This window comes from Dasypus novemcinctus, chromosome 20 (genome assembly GCF_030445035.2).
Source record: "Dasypus novemcinctus isolate mDasNov1 chromosome 20, mDasNov1.1.hap2, whole genome shotgun sequence".
Lineage (NCBI taxonomy): Eukaryota > Metazoa > Chordata > Mammalia > Cingulata > Dasypodidae > Dasypus > Dasypus novemcinctus.
In genome coordinates, this window is record NC_080692.1 from 37,528,254 (window position 1) to 37,550,163 (window position 21,910).

Consider the following 21,910-nt stretch of genomic DNA (forward strand, 5'->3'; position numbering starts at 1 on the left):
ACTACTGCAGCTCTTTTTTTGGTTACTATTTCATGGAGTACCTTTTCCCAACCTTTCACTTTTAACTTTGTTGTGTCTTTATGTCTGAGGTGAGTCTCTTGTAGACAACATATAGATGGGTCATTTTTTTTAATCCATTCTATCAATCTATGTCTTTCGATTAGGAAGTTCAAGACATTAGTATTCAATCTTATTACGGTAAAGGTGTCACTTACTTCTTCCATTTTGTCCTTTGGCTTTCTGTTGTCATATAATACTACTGTCTGTCTTTTTACCCTTTAATTTACCCTTCCTAATAACCTGCACTTCTACACTCTTCTCCAAGTCTCTCACCCTTGTTTTTTCCTTTCAGGCTGCAGCACTCCCTTTAGTATCTCTTGCAAATCTAGTCTCTGGGTAACATATTCTATTGGTTTATGTCTGTGAGACTTTGAACTCACCCTCATTTTTGAAGGACAGCTTTGCTGGATACAGAATTCTTGGCTGGCACTTTTTCTCTTTCAGTACTTTAAATACATCATACCACTTTCTTCTCTCCCCCATGGTTTTTGATGGGAGGTTGGCACTTAATCCTATCAAGGTTCCCTTGTATATGATGCTTTACTTTCCTCTTGCTGTTTTCAGAATCCTCTCTTTATCCCTGATATTTGTCATTCTGAATAGTATATATCTTGGTGTAGGCCTATGTGGATTTATTCTGTTTGAGATGTGTTGTCCTTCTTGGATATTAATATTTATGCCTTTCATAAGGTTGGGAAGTTTTTGGTCATTATTTCCTCAAGTATTCTTTCTGCCCCTTTTCCATTCTCTTCTCCTTCGGGGACACTGGTAATATGTACGTTTGTGCATTTCATGCTGTCATTTTAATTCCCTGAGACCCTGTTCCATTTTTTCCATTCCCGTCTCTTTCATCGTCTCCTGTATTTCCAGTTCAGATGTTCTGCCTTCAAAATCACTTATTCTGTCTTTGAGCATTTCAAATCTCCTCTTATGTGCCTCTAAAGTATTTTTTATCTCATTTATCATGTCTTTCATTCCCATAAGGTCTGTTATGTTTTTTTTTTAGGCTTTCAATTTGTTCTTTATGATCATCCAGAGCCTTCTTAATATCCTTTATCTCTTAAGTCATATTTTCTTTCAATTCTTTAAATTGATTTAGGAGAGTTGTGTGATTATCATTGATTAGTTGTTTTAAATCCTGTATCTCTTCAGTATATTTGGTTTGTTCCTTTGCTGGGCCACTTCTTCCTGCTTCCTAGCATGGCTTGTAATTTTTTGCTGATGTCTAGGCATCTGAATATCCTGGTGAATTTACTCTGATGGCTAATTTCTCTCTCTTGGCTATATGTTTTTTTCACAGCCCTCCTTTCATATTTGGTTCAACTTATTCTAAATCTTTAAAATTGCCCAGCTTTATCAAAATTGTGCCAGGGAATCACTAATGGGGCACAGATTTTCTCCCAGGGGTTAGAAAACAGCAAGACTCAAAATCAGTTTTTGTCCATGCAATTTCCAGACCCACTAGTGGGTGGCACTTGTTCAGGCACCTCTCCACGGAGGTGTTTCTCTCTCTATTTTCCTGTGTTTTGTTCTGGCCAGAGCCAAGATTCAAAGGAGCCTCTGTTGGCCTTCACCCAGTTATACCACAACTTTTCTAGCAAAATGTCCACTCATTCTTTATCCATCCAGTAAATCTTGCTGAAGGCTTTCAATCCAAGAGGACAGGTATTCATTCCATGTATAAAGTTGGATTTACACTGATGAACAAAACAGATATGATTCCTGTTTTCAGAAATGCTGGGACAAACACGGCCTTCTGATATTTTCTTGAATATGCTAAGCTCTTTCCTTCCTCAAGGTCAATCACACTGCCCAGAATAATTATTATCCTCCTTAGTTCTGCCTGGCTAACTCATGTATCTCAGCTTAAATGATGCCTCCTCAGGAAGTCTTTCCCTGACGCAGCCATCTACGTTAGATCCCCCTTTACTGGTTTTCATGGCGCCTTGAACTTTTCTTCTAAGACAGTACAATACAGGCTAAATTTTGTTTTATATCTGTTTTTAAAAAATGAACTGCCCACAAGGTATACTCTGTATTGAGGCTTAGCATTCTTTTTATTTTGCACTTTGTATTGAAAACATTTCAAATCTCACCTTTCTTTTAGATCAGTGTTCTTTTATGTTTTTAATATTACTTAAATTTTCATGCTTTACATTTTCTTTATAATTCTGTATACAATTTACCCAAAGATCTCCTTTCACATGCAAATTTTATAATAAAATACATATTATCTCCAACTAATCTTTTCCTTAGCATGGACAACTGAAGTGTTTTGTTTATATTTTGGGTGCTTGCTAGAGTTACTACAAATGTCTGCATTTGATATCTAATTAGACATTTTCAAGCCAGAATTTTGAAGAATTTATTATACATTCGATTTTTTTACATGCAAATTTCCCTTACTACTTTCTTCTAGGCGATAGTACAAAGAGTATGTACTTTGGAGCCAGACAAATTTATGCATGAATCCTAGCACTTGTTAAATATGAAAGTTTAGACTTAACCTCTCTGAGCCTTGTTTCTTCATTTGTAAAGTAGTTATAATAATATCTCTTAAGTGAAGGAGAAAAAAATATGAAATACATAAAGCCCATAGCATAGTCTAAAGATAGATAAAATCAACTCCCTCCTACATGTGGGAAAAAACACATGTTCAAAAATATAGCCCCCTATGAAATATAATGCCCCATTCCATTATCTAATTTGATTTTCTGAAGGAGAACAAGTCTAACTTTTTTTGCTTCATTGGCTATGCTATTGGTCAGGGGTTGGCAAACTTTCCACACAGAACCAGATCAAATTGTAATATTTTAGGTCTCTGTCATACATTCTTGTTTTGCTTTTTAATTAACCTGCTAAAAATGTAAAAACTATTCTTGGCTCATAAGCCTTAAAAAACAAACAGGGGGATGGGAAGCGGCTGTGGCTCAATTAGTTGAGCTCCCATTTACCATATGGGAGGCCCTGGGTTTGTGTCCCAGGGCCTCCTTGTGAAGGCAATCTGGCCTGTGTGCCACAGAGAGCTGACTGTCTGTGTGCTGCGGACAGCTGGTGCAGCAAGATGATGCAACAAAGGGAGACAAGCAGATACAGAAAAAATGTGCAGAGAATGGACAGAAAGAAGTGAGAGCAAAGAATGGAACAAGCCACAAGGGGGGATGGATGGATGGATGGATGGATGGATGGATGGATGGAAGGACAGACAGATGGATGGAAAGACAAACAGATAGATCTTAAAAAAAAAAAAAAACGGGGATGATTTGGCCCACTGACCACAGAATGCTAACCTCTGCTTTCTACCCTTATTTATATCACCTTTATAAAACTTGACTCTTACCACCCAAGTAAAGAAATGTACTCTTACTAACTCTCAAACCTTCAGTTTAGCAAACACTATTAAGCACTTACTTCTACCACAGTCCTCTAAGAAATATAAACATAAATGAGCATAATGCCTACCACCAAGTAACTTACGACCTAAAGAAAAAAAAAAGGTCTTATGCTATCAAAGAAGTAAAAATACAGTTTTGATGGCTTCATCTCATGTAGATCTTCCCTCTATCTTTATTCTAAGCCTACTACTATTCAGTATTTACAATATAACCAATTTAGGCTCTCGATCTCCGATTTTTCATATCATAATCCTGCGTCGAAACTGGTGCTAATTTTAGTTCCTTTAGGGGAATGTGATTGTAGAAGAGGTTCCTATTGCTCATTCTCCATTGGGCTCTGAAATTTTAGTCACTGGACATATTGTTATAAATTCACCTCCTTTTCTTTTTCCAACTTCCAACTTAATATAATCATTTTTTTCTCTCTTCCTCAGTTCATCTTACCTCCTTATCCCTAATTGCCCAATTTTTCTCCCTTTTGTACGTATAAGCCCCAAGGAAAAAACCCTCATTAACTGTCAGAGACACAAGGTTTCAGTTATTACTCTGCCTCTGATCAACTCTCTGTTTCTTAGCCTGAGGTGGTTTTTTTTTCTATTTTTTCATCTATAACAGCAGTAAAGCAGCCTGTGATGCCAATCTGATGCAGCTATTAAACACAAAGTAATATATGTAAAAGTTACTTATTTATAATCTACAAAGCAGTATAAGAGACTCTAAGATCTAAGACCCTGAAGCCAGACTTTGTTCAAGAATTGGCTCTGCCTTTTATATTTACAAATGATTGACCACGGGCAAGTTAATAAACCCTTCTAAGCTTCATGTTCCTCATCTATAAAATAAAGACTGCAATATTACCTACTTTATATGTTTTTGTGAGGATACATGAAATAAACCATGTCAAGCCTTTACCAAAGCACCTCAACACATAGTAAAAGCTCAAAAATATGAAATACAATTATTGCTTAAGAGTAAGGTGTATTTTACATCCAGGAGGCCACCGACCTTGTATTCTCACATCTCAGTGTGTGCTCTCTTTTGGGCCTATCCATTTATTCCCACTGGTCAATTTATGGCCTTCTTTTTACAATGTGGGTTAAACAAGTTAGATTTTGCTCTGTTGTGCTGTATTGCTACTTACAGGGACTATTTATTGTCTCCCATCATTAAGAGAAAGGAAGAGAGGAAGTGAGAGGGAGAAGGGAAGGGAGGGAGAAACAAGGAGAGAAGCAGAGAGAGAGGGAGAGGGAGAAGACGAGCAAGACAGTGAGCTGGCACGATGGGCAGGCATGGCGAGCTGACTCAACAAGATGGTACAAGAAGGAAACACAAAGAGGAAAGACAATGAGAGGCACAACAAAATAGGGAGCTGAGGTGGCTCAAGCGATTGAGTGCCTCTCTCCCATATAGGAGGTCCCAAGTTCAGTTCCTAGTGCCTCCTAAAGAGAAGACAAGCAGACACAGAGAGCACGCAGCAAATGAACAGAGAGCAGACAGCAAGTGTAAATAACAATGCGGGGGGGGGGGGGAGAATAAATAAATCTTTATTAAAAAAAAAAACCAAATAAGCAAATATAAAATCTGCTCAAATTGTTCACAAACTTTAACCATATAGGAACAAATTCTCATTTGCAAATCAAGCATCACTGCAGAAGTGATTGTATTTCTTCTCAAAGTATGAATTCTTGAAAAACATTCTCACAGAATTGTAGCAATACCTACAAAGTCTATGTGACTCTTTGATATCTGATCTTTACCTAGAAAGGCTGTTCTCCCTGAGCCAGTATTAAATCACATGCAACAAGATCTAAAACATGTCTCTGTGACCTTGGTTGTTCCTTCAGGTTTCTCTGCTGGGGGCTGCTCTGATTCAGACAGCCATGCCATACTTCTTTAGATCTCAAGTTAACGTCCTCTGTTTCCAAATGACCACTCCAAAGGAGGAATAAAATGCCTGGTAGTCAATAACTCACTGTCAGGTCTTCCCATTTATTCAGGCACCAAATATTTCTAATCAGTAGCTACTGAACACAAGGCAACATAGGAAAAACAAGGTAAAACCACTTCCAGGACATTATGGTATGAGACAGAGACTTCAATACGCAAGCCTTGAAAAGTGGTTGTTTTTGTATAAAAGATATAAGACATAAAAATAACTATAACACAAGATAGAACATGAGGTACAATAAGAAAATATAGAAAGTACAAAACAGAAAGATGACTTTCAATGTCAGGAGAGGGGAGGAGGAGAAACTGCATGGCAGTGATTAGCCACGACTTTCTACTCAGGGCATGAATAAAGAAAAAAGCAAGATATGGGAGGAGTAAGGAGTAAAGAGCAAGAAGGCTAGGCCACAAATGAAGATTCATGACTAGAAATTTTAAATTTCTAGATGGAGTTTGTATTTTATATGATGAGGAATGGGAAATCCATTAACAATATTTGGTTAGGGGATTGCAACATGAGTTATGAATGACTAAAGGGGAGTCGAACTGGCTTTCATGAGTCCAGGGCTTGAATAAATTAAGAGAATTTATTGAAAACTCCTTTAGATTGCCAGGCCAGAGCAGCAGGAGGGCTTTCCCCAATTACAACCCCAGATTGTGTGTTCAATATTGATATTCATAGCCCTATTAATGGACAAAATTGTGTCTTCAGTCTGGCAAATTATATGAAACAGTGGAGTAAAGAAAAATAACCAGCAAAATGGTGGTGGGGGGGGGGGTATTTTCTTAGACATAATGAAAAAAGATAAAGAATACAATGGAACATAATAGTAATAATACTGTCAAAGTTATCAGTATTTTAAATCTGGTTATTAGGATTATATAATTAGAAAAGTTAAATAATAAGGTTCTGAATTACATCTGACACAATTATCAGCAAAATGAAAATTAAGGTTCCTAAAGCCAAAGCCTTCTAGGACAAATGTCCATATGTAATCTGAGGCAAGCTTAAGAAACGCACATTCCATTCAGTTCAGATTTTACATTACCAAATACAGAGAAACAATGTATCACAAATCTCTTCAACACTGTAGAAAACATACTGAGAGTTAAAACAACCACAAACTTCTTCTAATTCCCATATCTAATTAATATAGTCTACACATAAGATTCTGTATACAAATGTCTCAAATTTTAAGCAAAATAAGAAGTCATTTCTTCATATATCTGAAAAGTCAATTTCTATGTATTTATGAGTCAAATTAAAACATTAAAAATTAAATTAGACATATCCCATAGATTAAAGTATCAAAAGACTACATGATAATCCACTTCATTATATTCTCTGCACACAAAAAAATTTTAGACAGTTACGTTACTCAAAAATCTAAAATATAATGAGCAGATTTTGTCCCCTTAAAACTTCAAGGCAGTTGTCTTAACTACATACCTACCTTGATGAATTTATGACACATGATATCACTGAAAAATAAACCAAAAACGAAATTTCCCCACACAATTTATTTTGGAATTGTTTACATAGAAAATGAGACTAAACAGCTTATTCCCTCCACAGTCATTTCCTCTTATATGAAACTTACTGAAGTTAACCTGAAAAAGTCTGCTTCCAATCTAGCTGCTGAAAACAGAAATCTCTTTTAAAACATTCCAGGTATAGTGGATGCAAGGATATTATCTTCAAGGTGAGACTAGGTGGGTCAGAGGATAAACTATTTTACATACCGTTCCTTCCCAGAGCACACATTAGGTTTTTTTTAACGATGCACCTCTTTACCTTGAAATTTGACCTGAAACGCTGACCAGATCTTTGCCACAAGGGTCAGAACAAACCCAGCCATTATTATCTCAGGGAAACTCATCTACTACTTATGCTAACAAAAAGCTGCATGGGGTGCTTGTGTGGGTACTTCAAAGTTTTGTAAACTGATATTGTTCCTTATGGTGTAGCAGAGTCTTGATAAATAACATAGGAAAATATGCACATCAAGGAATATATTTTTAAAAGGATACAAATAGCCATAACCCTGGAACATGAACTCAAGGCAAGCATTACATTTCCCAGTACCAAGATAGTGACTTGACCAGTTAGATATTTTTTTCACTGTCTATAATGCTGTGATATAATGTCATTAGATACTGTTTGTTGGTGGTGGTGGTGGTATTTTTTAAATAGCTTAAATCTTAGCCTTACATTTATCAGTAACAAAACAGCACCAAAAAAACTTCCTTACAAATAAAATTAAGTGTAATGAATAAGTCAATAAAAGCTCTAAAAATTAAAGTATTAGGTTAGGTCTCTACATTAAAATTATACATGCTTGTCACTAAGCTCAAATTTGATATTTTAAAACACCATATTTATAAAATCGGTTTTCTAAAAGGATTTTTCTTTAAAAACTCCCATTTACTGACTATTTAAATATTTACAAGTTCCATTAACATACATGGGCTTTAAAAAAAGAAAAAAAAACTTTAAATACACATATTCAACTACTTTTAGGTCCCAAGCAAAATGTTTACACAGAAATTTGGCAGAGTTAAGTCTGTAGACTCAAAGCCAATAACAACCTAAGAAGCCTGAACTTGGTTAATAAGCAAATTTTCATAGTTCAACTAACATTGTATAAACAATCCAAAGCAGGTGATATTTATGGGATAATCACAGTGTTTTGCATATCAGATTAATTTCAAAGTAATTTTAAGAAAACTTGACATATTATGCCTGTGATTTCCCAACTTTTTATAGTCAGACCTCTTGGCTATATTACAGGGGAAAATGATTCTCTCAAACACCATGACCTAAGGGAAGAATTTCTTTAAATCCCCATCTCAGTAACAGGATAGAAGGCAGACCCTGTGGAACCTGGGGTGTTGCCTACTTCACCAAGCTCAAAATCTACTCTGAATAACGAATGGGGTACTTAAAAATTGTCAAAGGGTTTCCTTAGACTCTAAGTATTGCTATGGTTTTAGGATCTATGAATATGCACTAATATAATAATTAGGCCTTTGAGAGTCCTCCTTAGCAAAGAAAATATTCACAAACTCAAATTTACCTACCCACACAATCCAGGCAAACTCCTCTAAGCAGCTGTCCAGGCAATAGTGAGAGGGCATTCCTCTCGGTTGGCTTATGGTGCCAAGTGACCTTTGGCATATCACAGAAAGGGCGGGGCTCTAGGTCTCAGTGTCTGCATTGTACAATACTGAACAAAGTTTCTACTTTGGTTGCTTTAGGGCGTTAACTAAGACTTCCTTTTCTTGGTAAGTAAGTAAACACAGCTACTACTATACTTTCAACTATTCCCCAAGGTAATAAAACAAAGCTTTTAAAACAGTGCAAATACTAACGGCTAATATTTATTGAGAACTTATTATGTGCTATACACTAACGCTATTCAGCTAGACACTATTATTATTCCCATTTTAAAGAAATGGAATCTGAGGAATAGAGGTTAAGTAACTTGTGGGAATTTCGGGTGCAAGATAGTCAACTGAGCTAATGAAGACGGCTTTCCATTGTAAACCCTTAGAAAAGGGGAGAAAGGGTGTAAAAAAAAAAAAAAACACATAGTTTTATTTGCATCAAAGAAAATTCCCCCAGTGTCAAATCAAAGCTAGATATGATGGCCAGGGTGGTAAGCACAAAAGTAAATGCTGCCAGCTGTGGCCACAAGGAGTGATCACTGCAGTCTCCTTAGCACTGAGGCAGAGAGTGAATTTGGTAATGAGACGCCCCTCAAGGAGAAAAAGAAAGTGCTCTCTCAGGAGAGCAGAGCTGAGCTAGAATTCTGACCCTACTTTTCCTCAGTATGGGATATAACCAGCACGACTGGACGGAGGACACCCATGAAGAGACAGAAGAGGTCTTGAGCACACAAGAAGTAGAGACTTGGAGCTGAGGCCCCTGTAATAAAACCACAGCTGCCTTCAAAGGGTGTCAATCATAGTTTTTAAATGGTGGGGGTATAAGACAAATACACCTCCAAGAGTTCAAGAGTGTTTGTCTCTGAGAAACTGTGTGAAATAAGGTGGGTCTAATTTGTGATGTGCCACTCATACCCCCTTCCAGAACTGAAAGATCTATTCCCTGCTTCTGTGGATGATGCCAGCAGATAGCACTAATCTATTAGCCCTCCTTGAGAGCAACCTTAACTGAAGAGTTTGCTCATACAGGGTCATGCCCCCTTCCCAGTGAAGTCCACATCCAAAGACCAGTTGCCACAGGGGGTATAAAGTTCTGGACTCTCAACCCAACTCAGGACAATGGTGTCAACAGCCATTCCAGCTTCCAAGCTCCCCATGGAGTCAGATCTTTGCCAAGATTGCATAGCAACCCAACTTCTTCCTCTGTCCCAACTGCTTCCTTCCTTCCCTTTCATAGGGGTTGACCCCCAGAGCACTTTCTAATAAACGTCTTGTACACTCATCTCCATCCCAGAGTCTGATTCCTGGGGAACCCAAACTGAAGCATAACAGCATCAGGAAAAAAACACAGGATACAGGGCAGCATTACCAAGGGGGTGAGAAGGGAAGACTATTAAAGCCTTGAAACCAATAGGGAGAACAGCAGAAATTACTAAAATAACCTCTTTGCTGAGGGAGATCAGTATCAAAAGTGGCCAAAGGAAAAGCCTTCTACAAAATGAACAATGTAATCACAAATTTTCAACCCAACATTTCAAGGAGTCATTGAGAGCTGTAACGGATCTTAGAGACCATCCCGATTCTAAGCCCTGCCATTTTTAAGATAATGCCTCTTAGGTCCATGGGTCTGCCAAATGCTAAAAATGTTGCTGTTTGGAAATATCCCTATTTTTTCTTCTAAAATAACACTGTCCTAATAATAAGTCAACAGGTACACCCAACTTCCCTCTTTAAAGTAACAGAATTCTGATACACCTTTTGGTTCAAAATCATTAGTAAAGAGCTTAGTGATAGATATGTGAAAAGCTAATCAGGTATAGGCTGTTATATGATTAAATATTGTTCAGAATTCTAATAAAAATCTGCATAGACTAAAACCATCCATAGTGATTCATATACACACTTAAGACATCAAAAACCATAGGGTAAATCTAAGCAAGATTCATGAATATTTGTTGATTCCCTATCTTTGAAGACAAGGAAGTTTGCCAGAAGTTGCCACTTGAAAAATATATTTGGAATGTGAATAGATTTGGTATCTGCTCATTTTTCCATGGCCATTGAAGGACGTTCCATATTTCACACATACACACATCTCCATTTGTATCCTTGCCCTACATCTTTGTAACACTTTGTAACAACAAATATAGAGGCAGACAAGATACGCTGCAGCATAACCTGTCAACTAAGATAACCAGAACCGAAATGACAAGAGGCCATTTACATAAATTGTTAGGACAGCCAGGCAGAATGGATCAACAATGTCACAATCCATTCATCTTGAAAGTATACGCAGAGCTTCATTCTCAGTTCCTGTAGAGTTGAACTCCACTTCCTCATTAGTCTTTCATTCCTTCCTCTCCTAAGATTCACTATTGGCTTTATCTTCTCTAAATCAACCCTGCTTCTCTTTCTAACTTTAAAATCTTTTTTAACAGGAGTAGGAAAATAATGTACTCTGAGAGTGTCTGAAAGGGGTTTCTAGGAGAAACTCTCAAATACATATGGTCGAATCTCAGTAACACACAAGCTAAGTTAGCTAAAATCATATGGGTAAAATGATTAACCAAATGCTTTAACAGTTTATCACGTCTAAATATCAATCTATTACAGGTATGCAAAAGGGCAAATATGCACAGCATGTGAATGAGAGGAAGAATCAGTTTGTTCGTCTTAATAAAAGATTAAATGAGTCACTATGGTTTTAGAGCAAATTTTTTGGTCATAGAACTTGGATTAAAGGTGAAAAGTGAAAAATAAATAAATGGCCACTTCTTGAGGTGAATAAATATAAAAAACAGGATCAATATTTTCATTCTTCCCATAAATTCGTTAGAAGAATGAGTTCATAATTAAATCTCCAAAGCTACAGATGGCATGAGTCTTACAATAAGTTAGGGAAATACTGACTGGAGAAAGATAAACTGCAAGATGATGTAATAGTACATAAGTGAACAACATGGTAGTTTTGCTTTAGATTGGTAATGCTTAGGAATACACTCTGGGGAACCCCAGGCAAACCAACATAACTGATTTTAGGTGTGATTTTCAACCTAGGAATCACTGTTCAGTTCCAATAAGATGCCACCTTGTCTGGCAATTTCAAATGAAAGCCAAAAAAATTTGAAGGAAAAAAAAAGTTATTTCTCATTTTCATTCTCAGCCTATAAATTTGTAAAGTATAAAGATCTCAGCACTAGGAAATCTAAGGCTTGTGTTTATGTATCAAGCCTGCCACTTAATAGCTCTGTAACCCTGGGAAGCAACTTAACCTCTCTCAGCCTCTATTTCCTCACCTGTAAAATGAGACCAATAAGAATAATTTGTAAGGTATCATTCAGATCTAATGTTCTAGAACTCTTTTCTATTTCTAATTTAGAAAGAGAAAACCTAATTAATCATTCAAAAGATTTGCTAAAAGACATTAATTAGCAGTTTTACTCTTTTTGATATAAAATGGTAAATTTTCAGGAAAGAACGAAATCTCTAAAATAGTCAGAAAACCTAATGACAATTAATAGGGCAGTATATTGGAACTCTATTATTTTATGCATGGTATTTCTGTAAACCTACAACTTCTCTAATGAAAAAAAAAAAAGAAAACAAAACCCAATGATGAATAAGGAAAAATTATTGGTTGCTATGAGGACACCTGTAATGTCATCCTAGAAATTATCAAGCACTTTTTATAGAACTTCCCATTTCTGCTGAAAAATTCCTACTTAAATAGATTCTGCTGAAAACCAATAGATACTAAGAATTTCTGAGAGGAGGGAAAAATCAAAGCACGTGGGATGCAGTCCCAATATTTCCCATCTTAAGACTTCATTTAAGAATGCTGCCTTTCACCTGACTCAGGTGATGACTGCAAGCCATGTAACTGCCTCAGTGAATGCAAATCAAACCAACTGATAGGATGTTCCTTGTAAATCAGCATTATTAAACATATAAATCCCCAAAACCCATCCTTTTCAGAAAAGTTTAAACACTAAAAAATGATAGGAATACTTTAGCTTATTAAAAGCATAAGAACTTCTGGGTTCTTACAGTCCATCTAGAAAGAAAAAGGCATGTCATATAAAAGCATCAATCCTTTCCAGAGTATTTTTGCCTTAATGCTGTGGTAATATAGTCAGGCAACTATCGATAATGAGACTTCACCTCTCCTGTCTATAATTGTCTGCTATACCAGTGGGAAGGGAGTGAGGGAGTAAGGAAGGAGGGAGTGGGGAGGGCAGAGGCAAATCAGCAAAGACAGAAAACGTATTGTGAATACGGACAGGGACCATCTTATTAAAAAATTGGGAGAAATGCCCAAGTTTAACTCCCAAGCATGTATCTGCTACAATACTGCAATGATTTATTTAGCAAACACTATACAAACAGCCTTGAAAAATTAAGTCAGGAGGCATTACAATAAAGGGAATAAAATGCCTGTTTTCACAGTAACACTTTAGAAAAAGCTGTGCGTGTAGCAGTTCAAAGGAAATAATTTATATCATCCTTTGAAAATAAAAGCCGCCACTAAACTTGCAATCAAATGATCCTTGAGGCTTGTATGTTGCCAATAAATAGGACTGGCAGTTAAGACTTAAATCAGGGAGGACAGTGGCATTTAGAAGTATTGCAATCATATCAAGAGAAGACATTACAGCAACACTTCAACACAATCCGAAGCTGGCTGCCACAGTGATACACTGATATTAAATTGCCAGAGGACAGATCAGTTTTAAAAGCGGTTTAACTTCTTTGAAGGCAGAAAAATTGAGTTGTGGCCTTTGGCTGAAACTGTTAATACAGTGAAGTGTGTTCTCTGGTTTGGCAAAATATTAAGGGTCACTTTCAAGCTTATTTTCAGTCAATAAAGTGTTGTTCTTAATCTTTGTTTAGTTTGCAGAGCTTCAAATCCTTTTCTTAATCTTATTTAGTTTGCAGAGTTTCAAATCCTTTCAGTGACAATTCTAACACTAAATTAGAATTCCTTTGTATCCTTGACATGGGGCTATGGAAAGTAGATTAAATAAACCTATGTCAAAAGAGTCCTGGATTTGAGACTCAAAATCTTACCTGCCCTCTTCACCATCCCCTACTCTACAACTTAGTATCACATATCCGTAACCAAACATTAATATAGGCAATAGAATATAGTTGTAAGAGCTCAGGTTCATGTACAAAACAGGTTCAAACTCCAGCATTATTTACAGCTGTATGACATCGTCCAAGTTACTTCACTAAGTCTATGTGATTATTATGAAAGGAAAATATCTTTCTCATAGAGACTGAATGAAAACAACTCCTGACTCAAAGTAAGTCATGATAGCTTAAAAACATGCCAAGTCTCTAAGCCTGTGTTTTCTCCTCTAAATAATTCAAGTAATATTTTTTTTCCTTACTGGATGGTTGTATGGATCAAATGAGGTAACACAAGAAATTGTAACTCTTCCTCACTGCAGGGTGATGGAAAACATAGTGGTCGTGCTACTAATATGATCAGACCACACTGTCAAAGATGCTCATTGGCAGTCACACTCTGGAAACTGTTACAAATGATCAAAACCTCACTGCTTAAAAGGCCTTTCAGGATCTGGCTCCTGCCTCTTTTTCCACTTTTTTCTCTTTTCACTTCCTCCTCTCTCACTCTGCTCTAGTCACACTGTCTTTCTGATAGCACCTAAATCAAGGACTGCTCTCCTCCAGCTTTGGGACTCTGTACACGCTATTCCCTCTGCCTAGAACTTAGTTTCTCCATTCCTCATTCTCCGAGTCTTAGCTTGAATGTCACATGCTAGAGAAGCACACTCAGATAATCCCATGTAAAAGATATAAGTTTACCCATACCCCACACCCCTACAGTACTCTTTTTTTTTTTTTTTAAGATTTATTTTTATTTATTTAATTCCCCTCCCCTGCCCCAGTTGTCTGTTTTCTGTGTCTTTTTGCTGCGTCTTGTTTCTTTGTCCGCTTCTGTTGTCATCAGCGGCTCGGAAGTGTGGGCGGCGCCATTCCTGGGCAGGCTGCTCCCTCCTTCGCGCTGGGTGGCTCTCCTTATGGGTGCACTCCTTGCACGTGGGGCTCCCCTACGCGGGGGGACACCCTGTGTGGCACAGCACTCCTTGCGCGCAACAGCACTGCGCATGGGCCAGCTCCACACAGGTCAAGGAGGCCCGGTGCTTGAACCGCGGATGTCCCATGTGGTAGACGGACGCCCTAACCACTGGTCCAAAGTCCGTTTCCCCCCTATAGTACTCTCTATCGGACATTTCCTCTTTTTCTAAAACCTATTACAATTTGTGATTCTGTGTGTTACTTACATTGAACTGTCTTCCACACTAGAGGGAAGGGGCTATGTCTTTTCCTGTTTGCCACTGTATTCCAAAACTTGGCATAGCAGTTGATGCAAAATAGGCAATCAAATATTCATCAAAATATACCCAGGATGGATACAAATGCAAGAAAATATTACAAACCAAACATCACAATAGAGGAACTCAAACTTCTCTTACAAAGCAAAGAAAATCTACCCAACTGTCTATCTGCTATACACAGTTAAATGGCATTCCCCACTCACCAAAACATTTTCAACATACACCAGATGAACTACTAAAGAATTAGATGAATTACTGAATTGCTTTCCTTGATGGACTGAATGAAAGCAATCCTGGGGAAAAACTATATAATACTCATAAAGAAAAAGAACAACGTTTGTGGGACTCAACAAAAAAGTAATTTCCTGGAAGCAGTCCTTTCCATGAACCAGTATATTTTAAAAATCCATCTTCAAACCTAGGCTGCTCTCCAGTTTGAAAGTGTACTGCTCTACATCCCAGGCCATCGGTTTTCCTTCTTGGCAAGAGTGAATTTTATTTTCCATTTCTTACACATAGCAGAAAGTCTATTCTGCCTTTGTCTATGCATCAAATTAAAAGGATTTTCTTGAAAACTTAAAAAACAATAAAAATACACTTTACTTCTCCAGCAAATTCAGTCATAAGAAGCACCTGCATGATTTCTAGTGTTTCATTAATCACCTATGAGATGTATGTTTTAATTTTTACTATATTTTATATTATTTTTATTATAAAAATTAACACATGGCAGAAAATTTACAACACACAAAACTCAGAGGAATACAAAAATCACTAGCTCAATAATAACTACTCTGACACGCTATTCTTTTTGTATTTTTTTCTACACATATATACATTTTTTAAAAATTGAAACAAAGCCACTCTCTACATGGGTCTGTATATTTTTATTATAACTTAATGATGTCTCCTGAATGAAGAGTCACAACTAAAAAGAACACCATCCTACGAAAAAGAAGACCATACTATGAATGGTTCATCATTAAAATCTATAGCCTTATTGTTTAAAACCACAAAAACCGTAACTCATGTTTGTTGAGCAGTTACACTGCTTCTAGCATGTCTCTATCATAAATATTACCATCCTTGTACTAAAATTTTTATACACATTATTTGCCTTTTTAGAGGAAAATTCTAAAGCAAGAAATGTTTTCTAAAATAAAATTTAGAAAATTCTAAAGTGAGAAACGCTATATAAAAGGGTATGCCCTTTAAGGTTATTGATACGCTGTCAAAATTGTCATCCAGAGATGTCATACCAGTTTATACTCCCACCAGCAGTTTACGAGATATTTCTTCTGTTCTCCCACACATTTACCCAAACACCAGATATTATTGTTTTGAAAATCTATTCTAATCTGAGGGAGAAAAAAGTTACACATTTTTAAATGTAGTGTTGATGTTGATTTCTCTTTAAAACAATTTCCCCATAACTTTTTCAAAATTTTCTTGCTGATTTTTCACTTTTCCTTTTAGATCAATGGGAAGCTTTCTCTTATTTGTCAGCATGGATTTTTCATTGTATACATATTAGGTATGAATATGTTTAAGATTTTTTTCCTCTAGGCCAAAATAAATATACATACATCTTAGATTAATGTTTTCAGTGGCAAATTCTAATTTTAGAAATCAAAATGTAGGCTTATTTTATATCGATACCATTAAAAGAAAAAAAGAAAGGGTAGTAGAGCGGAGTCTTTCTGTACTCCCAATAATAGCATCAGACTTTACCCCTAAATTTTAAAACATATATATTTATCCTTTTATAAATCTCATGCAAATAATAATCCTTTCTATACATCTCCTTAGATTACTCAAATTATATTAATTAAAAACCAAACGTGCCTTTTAAACCAACTCTCAAGTGAGATCTTTTTTTTTTTTTTTTAAGATTTATTTATTTATTTATTTAATTCCCCCCCTCCCCTGGTTGTCTGTTCTTGGTGTCTATTTGCTGCGTCTTGTTTCTTTGTCCGCTTCTGTTGTCGTCAGCGGCTCAGCGGCACGGGAAGTGTGGGCGGCGCCATTCCTCGGCAGGCTGCTCTTTCTTTTCACGCTGGGCGACTTTCCTCTCGGGCGCACTCCTTGCGCGTGGGGCTCCCCCACGCGGGGGACACCCTTGCGTGGCAGGGCACTCCTTGCGTGCATCAGCACTGCGCATGGGCCAGCTCCACATGGGTCAAGGAGGCCCGGGGTTTGAACCGCGGACCTCCCATATGGTAGACGGACGCCCTAACCACTGGGCCAAAGTCCGTTTCCCAAGTGAGATCATTTTAAACTTAAGATAAAAGTTTGCCACATTAACCAAATGCAATTTCTCTCATCCCAGAAAGAGTACACTTAATTTTTACTGCAAACACAGGTTTTAAAATAACTGATGTGTTCTTTATGCCAGTACTAAACCATTGCTTCATTTAATTAAGGACACCTGTTCTTCTTCTCAGTTTTTTAAGAATTTGAGTATTGTAGCATTCACTGACTTAATATAAAAGTCTATGGCTTCTTAAGATGAAACCAAAATATCACCAGTAAGTCAATCAGTCAATCCTTTCTGGCTTCTCAACTTTCAGAATTTGACATCAAAATTCAATCCTCATCTCAAATCGCCAGGACCAACTGTACAATTTACACATATGGCATGTTTCAAATATCATCAAAAAGTCTCCTTTACTGCTTTTAACATTAGGGAAAAACATTCACATCCAGAAAGGACAAAGTAACTTTTCTAAATATGAATAAATTTTATCAAAAGATTTCTATTATCTTTAAGTAATATAGGAATTAATTTAAATCAGCTATTCTATTTCAAAATTTGGCTGGTATGGTAAGAAGTACATATTAATAGCTACTTTAAACGGATTTTTAGTAGATTTTTACATGAAAACACACCTATGCATAACTCTAACAAATTCTTGTAAGGGGAACTATTGTAAGGGGAACTATTTATATAGACATCTCAGCACAAAAGTATGAATATTGCTTTATTTTAAAATCTATTGCTCTTCAAGATTCTTTTTCAAAAAAAATAAAAATTGCATACAATGCACAAAAATAATGAGTCATTGATTCAATTTCTGTCATTTTGATTCATTTGACAATGATATGAAATTCTACATCCACAGAAAATAGTTCACTACTAGACAGCCTGTTGAGAACATTAAAAAATCTACTTGGTTTACTTAACGGCAAAATCTCTTCTGCTTTCCATTCAGGTAACACTATCCTGTGGGCCCATACCTATAAATCAGGGAAGCTTCAGATCTAACATTTATCGTACAGAACTCTACATCAACTTCCATTCGTGTACGGGAAGTATCAGGAAAGTAAGCAGCAGCATACTGTATCTCTTGTCACTCACACGCATTCCTGAAATCATTCTCAGAGATCACAAGAAAAACTACAGGCCTGAGTGTGTACATGTGCACAGATATTATGCAGTAAATGAAGCATTTTGTGCATTATTCTTTTTAATTCTCATATTTTTATTACCTTGTCAAAAATTACAAATCAGGGTCACACCAATGACTCTTAGTCACATGGTGACACACCTACTTCTCAGCATGCTGACAGTGTATTGAAGTTTCCAACTATTATTGTTGAGATATCTATTTCTCCCTTCAGTTTTGCCAGTGACTGCAAGATAATTATGACATCCTTGACTCATCACCATCAAAGAACAGAGAGAGGTGAGGAAAAAAATACATACTTTTAATCCATAAGGCCTATCAATAAATAATTATTTCGTATATTGTATATTTATTAGGTGTGTGTCTTAAGCATTTGTTTCACTTGGGTATTGACTGATTTGTATTAAGACCCAGAATTTGCCCTTTAAGTTAATATGCATTACAAATATAGATACTGATACATATATTTAAAACACAGAAGTAGCACAGGTATATGGATAAACATTAAACAGAGTATAAAATCAAATTAAAATCATACGTAAGTACAAGAAAAAGGCCAGAAGACTTTAATGCTATGGCCAGTGTGGAGTCAGTCGTTAAGTACTAAAGAAACAGAAGAGTTTCAAGAAGCAAATTGCTACATCTTTTCCAGTAAGCTTAGAGTGGCTTGGTGGTGGGTTGATCTCTGAGCATTATTTCACAACAGACAATAAAGAGCCTGATACAGCAGGAAGGACTGGGTGTTTCTTCTTATGAACAACATGTTGAAGAACAAAGAATATAAGCAGAAATACAAAGCAACAAGAGGGATAATTACACTGTCAAAAGGATGATGAAGTGATGGGAGCTGGAAAGGGGGGTGAGAATTTTCATACTCATCTGTAGGTATGAAATTCAGTCCCTATAATTGGCAGGGAAGAAAACCTCAAAAGCAAATCACAGGAAGCGGATGTGGCTGAACTGACAGAGCATCCGCCTACCTGGGTTCAGTACCCAGGGCCTCCTGACCTGTGTGGTGAACTGGCCCACGCACAGGGCTGCAGTGCACAAGGAGTGCCGTGTCACGCAGGGGCCCTCCACGTAGGGGTGCCCCACGCACAGGAGTGCACCCCGCAAAGAGAGCTTCCCCGTGTGAAAAAAGCACAGCCCGCCCAGGAGTGGCGCCACACACACGGAGAGTTGACGCAGCAAGATGACGCAACAAGATGACGCTTTTGACGCAGCAAGATGACGCAACAAGATGACGCAACAAAAAGAGACACAGATTCCCAGTGCTGTCTGACAAGAATGCAAGCGAACACAGAAGAACACACAGTGAATGGACAGAGAGAGCAGACAATGGGTGGGGTGGGGAGGGAAGAGAAATAACTAAAAATAAATCTTTAAAAAAAAAAGCATATCACCTGCAGAAGGTAGCAATGGCTCAGTTGAGTTCAAATTTGTGCCAAATCCAAGTAAAAGAACTAGAACAAAGGTTCTGTAGTGATACAAATCACATGCATTTATGGAAAATGGTAAAGAGGTTTTCTCAAAAGCCTGTATGTCCGTGAGGTGACAGCAAAAAATGAAAATATATACACACATACATAAAGAATGCTTTCTTGCTGGAGACAATAGAGAGACAGTGGGTATTCCTCAAAATGGTGGGAGGTATGTTTGGAGTGATAATCACCGGCTTTATCTTTTTATCTTTTTTTTTTTTTTAATGTAGTTTAATGAATATTTATCCTGCCCTTTGAATCTCCTGAAAAAATGACTAAATATTTAATGATTGACTACTATGCTGTATATACTATATTAGATATAAATTAAAACATGTAGTCACTCCACCAATCCGGGGAAGCAGAAATGATTATTCCAGTTTCATTAATGACATAGAAGGGAGATAGAGGAAAATCTCTCCAATTCCTATTAATTAAATGGAAAGCCATTCTGATTGCTTAAAGTTATAATTAGAGAAGACATATCCTAACCAGAATTGGATTAAATTTTGTTACACATGACTCCTTAGATATTGTTAAGTAGATAAGAATGACTGTAATTTGGTAAGTGTTGTTTTTCCAGAATTTGAAATTTACTAGCTCTCTTAAATTACCCTACTCAGGAAGTTGTATTACTAATTTGTTTAGTTAAATCTGAATTATGCACAAGTAACTACAGTCTTACTGCTTAAATTTCTCATGAAGCATATGGCACCTGGGGTTCTGATTATTTACCTGGCTGATTTAATGCCTTTTAAATATTCAGGACTATACACAGCTGGGTTTGCTTTGGGAGCATTGACCTCAAGTAGGAAACTCTCGCTATATCCAGTTTGACTGTATACCATTTAGCACATATTCCCAAATCAACAATTTATTACCCCAAGTTCACTGTGTTGCTGTGTTCATCCTTCCTCATTCCTGTGTTGTATTTTAAACACAAATGAAACACCTTTACATTTCTTTTAATGTTTGTAGATACCTACAGGTTTACCTTTAAGATCACTCATTGCCATGCCTTTATTGTATTTATTGTAAATACAATAAAGCCAAGTATTTGAAAAGTTTATTCATTAAAATAAAGAATGTACAGGTCTGGTTTCCTTTTATCAAGATGCTTTTGTCAGTATTCTTCTCTCTCCCCCATAATAACTCAATGAAGGATGACAATAATTCCCCTACCAGTTCTGATTGCAATGAAAGGTTTAAAGCTGTGTGGAATGAGTAAGCTCCTGCTAGTTAGCACTGAAAGGAAATTATCAACAGATTAAAAGCACTGATGGAACTAATTCTACTAAATCACTAGTTTCACATTCCAACTATGTGCTTTTTAATACTGAACATTAAACTGTTGCCCAAAGTGTGGAAAACTGGTAGTAAGAAAGCATAGATGACCTAACCCGGAAGAATTCTGCCAACCATAAAACTAAGGAGACTATTCATCACCATGGTAATAACTTTCAAAACAGAAACAGAGCCAATTCACAGATGTCATTTTTCAAACCAGGGAGTGATTTGGAGGTGTATACATGTATATAATTTACATAGCGTCTTTGCCAAACCAACAACAGTCCAAGAGAATGAAGCTTAAAGAAAGAAACTACAGTGGGGATCTTTTTAATAGTACTGATCCTTAACGCATACAGAGGTAAACTGTTCCTCACCATGAAGATCCTTAAGGAATGTTACACAAACCCAGCAACAATAATCCGGGACATTTTCCAAGGAGCAGAGTCAATAATGGAATTTGAAGGGTCAGGCATTACTCACACCTAAAACCACCATATCTACTTAAGGCGAGTACATACCTTTTTCATGAATATTCAAGGTGAAAGAACACAGATTTTACTATTTACACTTCAGTTCAATGTTTATGCATTTTTACTTATTTTAGGTACAAAAGAATATTCTATGCTTGAGCTTTTGAATGCTTAAACTAAACTAAAAATGGTCAGTTCAGAGAAGCTATTACCTGAGATATTTAAAGCATAATACAAACTGACATCAAGCTTTGGTAGCGAAATATTCAAGCCAATAAAAATGTACTAAAAGACACAATTAAGATAAGCAGATGTGGCTCAAGCAAT

General features: G+C 36.7%; 1 protein-coding gene across 19 annotated transcripts in view; it reads right to left on the reverse strand.

Annotated features, from left to right (window-relative positions):
* Positions 1 to 21,910, reverse strand: part of EPS8 (EGFR pathway substrate 8, signaling adaptor) — a 182,101-nt gene that overhangs the window by 100,842 nt on the left and 59,349 nt on the right. For 3 of the 19 annotated variants that reach the window (XM_058282844.1, XM_058282843.1, XM_004460308.4), the window contains exon 1: positions 8,484 to 8,537. The exons of 15 other annotated variants lie outside the window; for them this stretch is intronic. The gene's annotated coding sequence lies outside the window, so the exon portion shown is untranslated. Of the gene's footprint in view, positions 1 to 8,483; positions 8,538 to 21,910 lie in introns of those variants that run through there. One more of the 19 variants, XM_058282840.1, reaches the window with a different exon arrangement.